At 46.1% G+C, this 10,296-nt stretch overlaps 1 pseudogene; it reads left to right on the top strand.

The window, feature by feature from the left end:
• The first annotated feature begins 907 nt into the window (after positions 1 to 907).
• Positions 908 to 9,943, top strand: LOC139357178 (nucleophosmin-like; annotated as a pseudogene).
• The last annotated feature ends 353 nt before the right edge of the window (positions 9,944 to 10,296 follow it).

Here is a 10,296-nt window from a genome sequence, read left to right as displayed (position 1 = left end):
GGTGGTCTCCCTATCTTGCCCAGGCTGGTCTCAACTCCTGGGCTCAAGTTATCCTTCCACCTTGGCCTCCCAAAGTGCTGGGATTACAGGTGTGAGCCACCATGCCCAGCCTAAAATTTTTGTCTTGCTAGCTTTTTGTTTTTGTTTTTGTTTTGAGATAGGGTCTCACTCTATCGCCCAAACTGGAGTCCAGTGGTACAATCATGGCTCACTGCACCCTTCACCTCCCAAGCTCAAGTGATCCTCCCACCTCAGCCTCCCAAGTAGCTGGGACTACAGGTGCATGCCACTGCACCCAGCTAATTTTTGTATTTTTAGTAGAGGCTGGGTTTCGCCATGTTGCCCAGGCTGGTCTCGAGCTCCTGGGCTTAAGGGATCCGCCTGCCTCGACCTCCCAAAGTCTTGGGATTACAGGCCTGAGCCACCACACCCAGCTTATCTTGTTAGTTTTAACAAGAATCAATTAACTGGGGCCTAGCAAAGAGAAGAAAATCATTCCTGATTTTGGTGAGATGTGTGCAAATAGACAATGTCTAAAAAAGAATGTCATCATGATTAGAACCTTTGTGTTCAAAGGAAAAATTATAAAACCTACATTCATTCAGTAAGTAATTTAAGAACACGCTTTACATCTGATTGGTGCTTTATAATTTCCAAATGCATTAGCATTCATTTGCTCACTTATTTCTCACAGCACCTTTAAGAAGTAGACACTTCTTATGCCAACTGCACAGATGAGAAAATTAAGGCTAAGAGAGGTTAATTGATGGTGCAGTTATTTCAAGCATGGCTGGTCTGACTCCAAGCTGATGCTCTTGCCACTGATGCATGTATTCAGTGTTATTTTCAGCTTTTTTTTTTTTTTTGAGACGGAGTCTCGCTCTGTCGCCCAGGCTGGAGTGCAGTGGCGCGATCTCTGGTCACTGCAAGCTCCGCCTCCCGGGTTCACGCCATTCTCCTGCCTCAGCCTCCCGAGTAGCTGGGACTACAGGCGCCCGCCACCTCGCCCAGCTAATTTTTTTTTTTTTTTGTATTTTTAGTAGAGACAGGGTTTCACCCTGTTAGCCGGGATGGTCTCGATCTCCTGACCTCGTGATCTGCCCGCCTCAGCCTCCCAAAGTGCTGGGATTACAAGTCTGAGCCACCGTGCCCGGCTATTTTCAGCTATTTTAACTATCAAAATTAGTTTTTAACCCTGTTGTTCTGAACTAATGAGAAGTATATGATTTTTTTACCAAAATTCAATAGGACTGATAAAGTCAAAGTCACCAGGAGACCAGAAGGATGGAAAACCTTATTACAGAGTATAGAAATAAATGAATATTTAATGTTTGATAGAGAATGAATTACAGCGACATAAAAAAATGGAAAACTTTTGCCAAAACCCTGTTCAAAGGGAAAACATATGGCTCATTGAAGGATGAGGCACTAAATGGAAATTAGATAAATAATGGAAAATTGTAAATAATTAATGCCTTGGCATGTGTGTGTACTCTGATAAAGACAAAACTTTCTTTTGTCACTTAGTTAACTGGTTTCATGAAGTGAAACAAGTTTAGGACTGAGGGGAAAAAAATTTTTTTTTTTTATTCTCCAATTTAAAACTTTCAATTAAAAAGTAAACTTTAATGTTGAAAACGCTAACTTGGGGAGGGCAGAAATATCACACACAAGGCTGTCACTTCACACTTGGAGGGTTGCACAGCAGCCGGGCAGAGGCGCTCCTCACTTCCCAGACGGTGGGCAGCTGGGCAGAGGAAATAGTTTTTTTTTGTTTTTTTTTTTGTTTTTTTAGACGGAGTCTTGTTCTGTCACCCAGGCTGGAGTGCAGTGGCCGGATCTCAGCTCACTGCAGCCTCCGCCTCCCGGGTTCACGCCATTCTCCTGCCTCAGCCTCCCGAGTAGCTGGGACTACAGGCGCCCGCCACCTCGCCCGGCTAGTTTTTTTTTTTGTATTTTTTAGTAGAGACGGGGTTTCACCGTGTTAGCCAGGATGGTCTCGATCTCCTGACCTTGTGGTCCGCCCGCCTCGGCCTCCCAAAGTGCTGGGATTACAGGCTTGAGCCACCACGCCCGGCGGAAATAGTTTTATGAGCAATCAATCTAGGTGTTTCCTGGAGGTCGAGTTTTCAAATCCCACAGATGATCACTGTTTACTCCCTGCTTGGTGTTTCCTTGTGTCATTTTGTGAACAGTAGCTCTGATTATGTCCAAATCTCTGTTGGCTATTTAGTGATGCCCTTTCTCTTTAGGTTTTGAGATAGTGTCCTCAGTTAGCGTGTGTGCCCCCCCCCCCCCCCATATATATATTTTGAGACAAGTTCTCACTCTGTTGCTCAGGCTGGAGTGCAGTGGCATGATCTCGGCTCACTGCAGCCTCAACCTCCTGGGCTCGGTCGGCTGATTCTCCCACCTCAGCCTCCTGAGTAGGTGGGACTTACAGGCACATACCACCATGCTCAGGTAATTTTTGTGTTTTTTTAGAGATGGGGTTTTGCCATGTTGGCCAGGCTGGTCTCTATCTCCTGGGCTCAAGTGATCCACCTACCTCAGCTACCTAAAGTGCTGGAATTGCAGGCGTGAGCCACTGTGCCCGTCCAGATAGCAAAATATTTGAACTCTTGTGGATGTGGACAGAATGCATACAGAACATTCCTGGTATGATTCTGTCCTACGCGGCTATTCTGTGGAGCAGCGTCGGTTTATCTCCGTCCGCCTTCTCTCCCACCGAAGTGCCCGCCGCCACCTGATGGAAGACGCGATGGATGTGGACATGAGCCCCCCGAGGCCCCAAAACAGTCTTTTCGGTTGTGAACTAAAGGCCGACAAAGATGATCACTTTAAGGTGGATAATGATGAAAACGAGCACCAGTTGTGTTTAAGAACGGTCAGTTTAGGGGCTGGTGCAAAGGATGAATTGTACGTTGTTGAAGCAGAGGCAATGAATTACGAAGGTAGTCCAAATCAAGTAACACTGGCAACTTTGAAAATGTCTGCGGTGACTCACACCTGTAAATCCCAGCACTTTGGGAGGCCAAGGCGGGCGGATCACGAGGTCAGGAGATCGAGACCATCCTGGCTAACATGGTGAAACCCCATCTCTACTAGAAATACAAAAAAAATTAGCCAGGCGTGGTCGCGGGCGCCTGCAGTCCCAGCTTCTCGGGAGGCTGAGGCAGGAGAATGGCGTGAACCCGGGAGGTGGAGCGTGCATTGAGCCGAGATTGCACCACTACACTCCAGCCTGGGTAACAGAGCGAGACCCTGTCTCAAAAAAAAACAAACGAAAACAAAAACAAAAACGAAAAAAGAAAATGTCTGTACAGCCAACGGTTTCCCTTGGGGGCTTTGAAATCACACCACCAGTGGTCTTAAGGTTGAAGTGTGGTTCAGGTCCAGTGCATATTAGTGGACAGCACTTAGTAGCTGTGGAGGAAGATGCAGAGTCAGAAGATGAAGAGGAGGAGGATGTGAAACTCTTAAGTATATCAGGAAAGCGGTCTGCCCCTGGAAGTGGTAGCAAGGTTCCACAGAAAAAAGTAAAACTTGCTGCTGCTGAAGATGATGATGAAGATAATGATGACGAAGAAGATGATGATTTTGATGATGAGGAAGCTGAAGAAAAAGCACCAGTGAAAAAATCTATTTGAGATACTCGAGCCAAAAATGCACAGAAGTCAAATCAGAATGGAAAAGACTCAAAACCATCATCAACACCAAGATCAAAAGGACAAGAATCCTTCAAAAAACAGGAAAAAATTCCTAAAACACCAAAAAGACCTAGTTCTGTAGAAGACATTAAAGCAAAAATGCAAGCAAGTATAGAAAAAGGTGGCTTTCTTCGCAGAGTGGAAGCCAAGTTCATCAATTATGTGAAGAATTGCTTCCGTACAACTGAGCAGGAGGCTATTCAAGATATCTGGCAGTGGAGGAAGTCTCTTTAAGAAAATAGTTTAAACAATTTGTTAAAAATTTTCCGTCTTATTTCATTTCTGTAATAGTTGATATCTGGTTGTCGTTTTTATAATGCAGAGTGAGAACTTTCCCTACCATGTTTGATAAGTGTTGTCAAGAATGTGTTGTCCAAAATGCCTGTTTAGTTTTTAAAGATGGAGCTCCACCCTTTGCTTGGTTTTAAGTGTGTATGGAATGTTATGACAGGACATAGTAGTAGCAGTGGTCAGACATGGAAATGGTGGGGAGACAAAAATATACATGTGAAATAAAACTCAGTATTTTAATAAAGTAAAAAAAAAAAATAAAAGGATGCATGCAGGACACAAGGCAACTGCCAGCACTTTAGTGTGCCTTGGATCCCCCTCTAGGGTCCCTTTTCCTTGACTTTGTCTTGGCCTCTGACCTGGCCATACACTGAGGCAACGGGAGATGAAGTAGCCTGGGGACCACCAGTTGCCAGGCAGCGGAGTAGCAGCTGGGGTGTTCAGAGTAGGACCACCACATAATTCAGTCCCCTCTTGCTATTGCCAGAACTTGCCACCCTCTTCCAGGGGCCTCTGCCTTGGCACATGCAGTTGCCACTATCCAGAAAAGCCCTTTGCTTCCCCTTCAGCTGGGTGGTCCTCACTAGTTCTTTGAGAATGGACTCCTTCGACTTCATTAGGACATCCCTGGCGAAGGTGCTGCATTGTGTGCTTCCCCAGCACCTGGGGCGCACACACTTCTCCCTCGCTCTACGACGTGGAAGTCGTCTGTTCACTCGTCTTCCCCGATGGTCTGTGAACAGCGTGACGACGTGGGATGGACACACAACTCACCCTCACGCCCCCAGCATCCGTCTGCCGCTCCCTGTATATGTGCAGATGGACTCAGTGAATGACAGCCGCTGCCTGAATTATTTCAGACAGGTGATTACTGCTGGGAGTTGTGCAAGAACGTCTAAGCAGCCAAGCAAATAGGCATATTTTTAAGCAAATAATTCTTTGGTCTTCATTCACAAGGTGGGAGAGTATTCTATTTCATCACCTGATAAGAGTGTAAAACTGCTGTTCTGTGAAAACCTTTGTTCAAAATATTCTATTTCCTGTAACATTCTTAGCTTCTGACAGGGGGCAGCAGAGCCTAGGAAAACAAAGGCTGGCCCCGGTTAATTGTGGCTTGCACACCTTCGGAGCCAGACCTTTAATGATTTTCAGAAGAAACCAGCCCTTGGTATCTGACAAACCTCACTGTTGAATAAAGACTTTAAGGTAAAGGCTGGCTTTTATTAAAGTAGTATTCTTTTAAGGCACTGCAAACAACTTACTGTTTTTATAAAAGGAAAAAAAAAAAAGACAAAAAATAAGGCAAATAACCATCTCTTTCATTTTATCACAGTCTTGAAATAAGATGGATGCTTATTGTTTGCCATGATGCTAGAGCATGAAGTATTTCCAGCTGGTGTTAGGGAGAATGTCGAGATTTACAAATTATGACCAGATGCTGGGGCTATTGTCCTCTCACCCCCATCATCCTGGAAAAAAAAAAGACATAGTAAATAATAATAATAATAATAATAATAATAATAATAATAATAAAAACCTAGGCCAGGCATGGCGACTCACTCCGGTAATCCCAGCACTTTCGGAGACTGAGGCTGGCGGATCATTTGAGGTCAGGAGTTCAACAGCAGTCTGGCCAACATGATAAAACCCTGTCTCTACTAAAAATACAAAAATTAGCTGGGTGTGGTGGCACGGGCCTGTAATCCCAGCTACAGGAGGCTGAGGCACAAGAATCACATCAATCCAAGAGGCAGAGGTTGCAGTGAGCCGCGAGCGAGACTCCATCTCAAACCAAACCAAACCAAACCAAAACAAAAAACCCAAAAAACCAATGAAAGCAGTGGAGATAATAATGAAAGCAAATGGCCAGAACCAAAATCCTCCTTGCCCCACCCATTATGGCATGAACCCTGGGGGGCCCAGGCTCATGCTTTCTGCCCCTTTCTATGTCCAGTGCCCAGTGCAGGCCTGGTGTGTGGCAGCAGGTGCTTGGCACACGCACGTGGAATGGAAGGAACATCTCTGGCCTGTTCACATCTTAGTTCTCTAGGGGAGTTTCTAAGTCATATATGACACCCTATTGTCCCATAAATATACTCCATGGGGAATGTGCATTCAGAAACATGTACTATCCCATATCTAACTTCAGGGACTCTGCTACTTTTCCATTATTTAAAGTTATGCAAAGGAGAGCAGGGGAAAGAAAAGAGGGAGGAGTCCCTGTGGTTGCCCATGGGTTTGCACAGGTAAGAGACATACAGGCGGGCTGGATCTGATTGGCAGTAATTTGGCCCTCAGTCCACATGGTCACCTTGAAACCAGGAGTACAGAAGAGGTCTGCAGGGTATCCTAAGGCTCTCTGATGTCTGTCCCCGCCTTAGTCTAGGAGTCCTAGTATAGTTCAGCGGGAATTCCCTCATGTTCTCCTTTCTAGCACTGTATAGCACATTACATGAAGCTTTCTATCTTCTCAGTGTGTTCGTGTTTAGACTTCTGCCTCCAGTACTGTTAGGTTCTGCTTGTACTTCTCAGAGGAAGATTTTTTTTTTTTTTTTGAGTCAGAGTTATGCTTTTGTCACCCAGGCTTGAGTGAAATGGTGCCATCTCGGCTCACTGCAACCTCCACCTCCCAGGCTCAAGGGATTCTCCTGCCTCAGCCTCCCAAGTAGCTGGAATTACAGGCCTGTCCCACCACACCTTGCTAATTTTTGTATTTTTAGTAGAGATGGGGTTTCACCATGTTGGTCAGGCCAGTGTCAAACTCCTGACCTCCAGTGATCTGCCCGCCTCAGCCTCCCAAAGTGCTGGAATTACAGGCGTGAGCCACCATACCCGGCCCTCAGAGGTAGATTTTTATTTTTATTTTTTGAGACAGTGTCTTGCTCTGTCGCCCAGGCTGGAGTGTACAGGCACAACGTGATCATGGCTCACTGCAGACTTGACTTCTTGGGCTCAAGCGATCCTTCCATCTCAGCCTGCTGAGTAGCTGGGACTACAGGCACACACCACCACGCTCAGCTAATTTTTAATTTTTTTGTAGAGATAAGCTTTCACTTTGTTGCCCAGGCTGGTCTTGAACTTCTGAGTTCAACCGATCCTCCCTCCTTGGCCTCCCAAAGTACTGGGATTATAGGCATGAACCACCATGCCTGACCCAGAGGTAAATTTTAAAATGGGGTTCTCAGCAGTTAGTAAGAGCCTGGCCATTTCTTTCAACAATAACTCAGAGCCTCTTACATTGAATTCACCTTCTTCCCTGCTCTCATTTACAGCTTCACATGATTCATCCTGTTTATAGAGACAGCAATTCTCTTAAGAGACAGGACAGGTATTGAGATACCTTTCCTGGTAGATGAATTAGTTGGGACTCAGAGCAGCGACATCCCGGGCCTGTTGGTCACCTTGATTGTTAATGGCAGTACTGAGATGAGAATCCCGTTATCCAGGTGTTCCTGGAGCAACTTGGGGTGCTCATTCTTCAGTGAGGGTCTGGATTAGTGAAAGGGTGGGGGAGATCCTGCAACATGGGGATCGAGGAAGAGCATGCATGCTTGGGCTTAGTGCAGTGCCTGACACAATATAGATTATGGGATGTCCCAGCTGTGGGAGTCGCCAAGGGCATGGAGGGGAAGCCGTTCACTGGAGGCAAGCATTTCCACAACAAGGGATAATACGCAGTGGGGTGGGGATGAGGGAAATCGTCCTCAAAGGAGACAGGGCATCTGGGGCATCTGTGATTGGGCCAGGCTTTATCTGCTCTTTGTAGGCTTTGTTTTATTCAGTTGCCATGACAGCCTTGGAAATAGTTCTCATTATGCCCCTTTCTCCAATGGAACTATTGAGTCACAGGGAAGTCATGTAATTCCCAAGACACCTGCACTGAAGACCTTAGTCATCATTCACATGGGGGAGCAATTCACATGAAGCGTTGTGTGAATGAAGCCTCCCGAAATTACACAGCATCATACAGTTATTAGCAGGTAGAGTTCCGATCCACACTTTGGTTCTCTGGCTCCATAGCCTGAGTTCTTAGTACTACTTCATTCTGTATCTTCTGAGACTTTTTTTTTTTTTTCCTCTTGAGACAGAGTCTCACTCTGTCACTTAGGCTGAAGTACAGTGGTACAATCTCAGCTCAGCACAGCCTCCATTGCCTGGACTCAGTTGACCCTCTCACCTCAGCCTCCTGAGTAGCTGGGACTACAGATGTGTGCCATCATACTCAGCTCATTTTTTGTGTTTTTTTTTTTGCAGAGACAGGGTTTTGCCATATTGCTGGGGCAGGTCTCGAACTTCTGAACTCAAGCTATCCGCCCACCTCAGCCTCCCAAAGTGCTGGGATTACAGGTGTGAGCCACCGTGACCGGCTTCTGAGACTATTTTTTCTGGAACCCAACATTGCCCAGTAAGGCTCAGATTTATGTATGTCTCTACTCTTACAAGGGAGAACCTTGTACAGGTTATAGAAAAATAAACTCTGGACTGGGGGTTAGAGTTCTGGGTCTGCCACTGACCTGTGTGACCTTGGCCAGTCACCTCCCCTTTGCCCAGCCATTTTCTGTTCTGTAATACAAAGAGAAGGATACCCTTCTCTCAGGTTTAGGGAGAGGACTCTGAGATTAATGAACGTGAAAGTGCTTCATAAACCTGAGAAGGCTTGGAGCCATGCAAGGGTCAGTACAGATCAAGGGAATGGATAGGGCCAGAAGGCAGATGTTTATCATTTGGAGCTGATAAGTATGCAGAGTATTGACTTTTTATGCCTCATTTACTTCTGAATAAAAGGTAGAAGTGGTGGGGCCCGAGTCTGCAAGCAGAGGATGGAGACTTTGTGTGTGCAGCGGGTGTTGTGGAGGCCCAGGGAGGAGGTCAGGAAATGAAAAGCATGTGGCTCAGTCTTGGTCCTTGAAGCTTCCAGCTTCCTCACAAGGAAGAAGAAAAAGGCGTGCTAGATGTTCTTGGGTGATAATGATGAGAAATAATAACCAGGTCTATGTTCCTTGGCTTCTTGTATTTCTCTTCAGCAAATGTTTCTGTTCTTTAGGCAGCTTAACAGCAAAATCCCTTTTCATTTGTTGAAATATGACAAAATTGGGCAGAATAAGAGGCTCACGATGCTGTAGTAAAAATGAGCTATAAAATTTAAATAAGTCTTCAGTGAATTGGCCTCAGGCATTTTCTGGAGTTAAATCAGAGGTGGAATTGTGTGAGCTTGGATCTTGCTTTTTCTCTCTCTACTTGAGCAAGAGCTTTTATTTCTCTGTTACGGTGGCCCTGACTGCCTGTGAAAGTGCTCCTGTTCACCATGCTGGTCTAGTCCTCAAGAAGAAAGAGCAAGGAAAGTTGCTTTTTCACCCTTCATTTTCTCTTTCATCCATTGTTTTCCAAAGAATCCAGCCTGGGTATCTAGAAAGGCACCCCGGAGAAGTTGACACCCATAAGATCTGTAGTCTGAGGGCTGTGAGGTGACTGTGAATATCAGAGTGGGAATGAGAAAAAAAGACTGGACGCTTATGAATCAGGTGGAGCTGCTATGCAGGACAGAAGTCAAAAGATTTGGAAAACTGATTTAGCCAGAAGGATCAGAGAGAGAGAGAGAGAGTGTGTGTGTGTGTGTGTGTGAGAGAGAGAGATAGAGAGAGAGAGAAAGAGAGATAATTTAATAACATACAGGTATTATGGTCAGGCATGAACAATAAATACCTCTCACATCAAAAGTACTGAAGCACAGGCCAGGCACAGTGGCTCACCCCTGTAATCCCAGTACTTTGGGAGGCTGAGGTGGGCAGATCACCTGAGGTCAGTTTATACCAGCCTGGCCAACTTGGTGAAACCCCATCTCTACTAAAATTACAAAAATTAGCAGGGCATAAAGGCTCGCGCCTGTAATCCCAGCTACTGGGGAGGCCAAGGCAGGAGAATCGCTTGAACCCGGGAGGCAGAGGGTGCACTGAGCCGAGATTGCACCACTGCACTCCAGCCTGTGCCACAGAGCAAGACTCTGTCTTGGGGCGGGTGGGGGGGTGCGGGGGGAAACTACTAAAGCAGTTGGGCGAGGTGGCTCACGCCTTTATTCCCAGCACTTTTGGGAGGCTAAGGTGGGTGGATCACTTGAGGTCAGGAGTTCGAGACCAGCTCGACCAACATGGTGAAACCCTGTCTCTAATAAAAATACAAAATTGGCCAGGCATGGTTGCCCGCGCCTATAATCTCAGTTACTCAGGAGGCTGTGGTAGAAGAATTGCTTCAACCTCGGAGGCAGAGGTTGCAGTGAGCCAAGATGGTGCTACGGCAC

The sequence above is a fragment of the Macaca nemestrina genome, chromosome 11, assembly GCF_043159975.1.
Source record: "Macaca nemestrina isolate mMacNem1 chromosome 11, mMacNem.hap1, whole genome shotgun sequence".
Classification (NCBI taxonomy): Eukaryota; Metazoa; Chordata; class Mammalia; order Primates; family Cercopithecidae; genus Macaca; species Macaca nemestrina.
The sequence above is the reverse complement of the archived record's forward strand: the minus strand, read 5'-3'. Positions and strand labels throughout refer to the sequence as shown.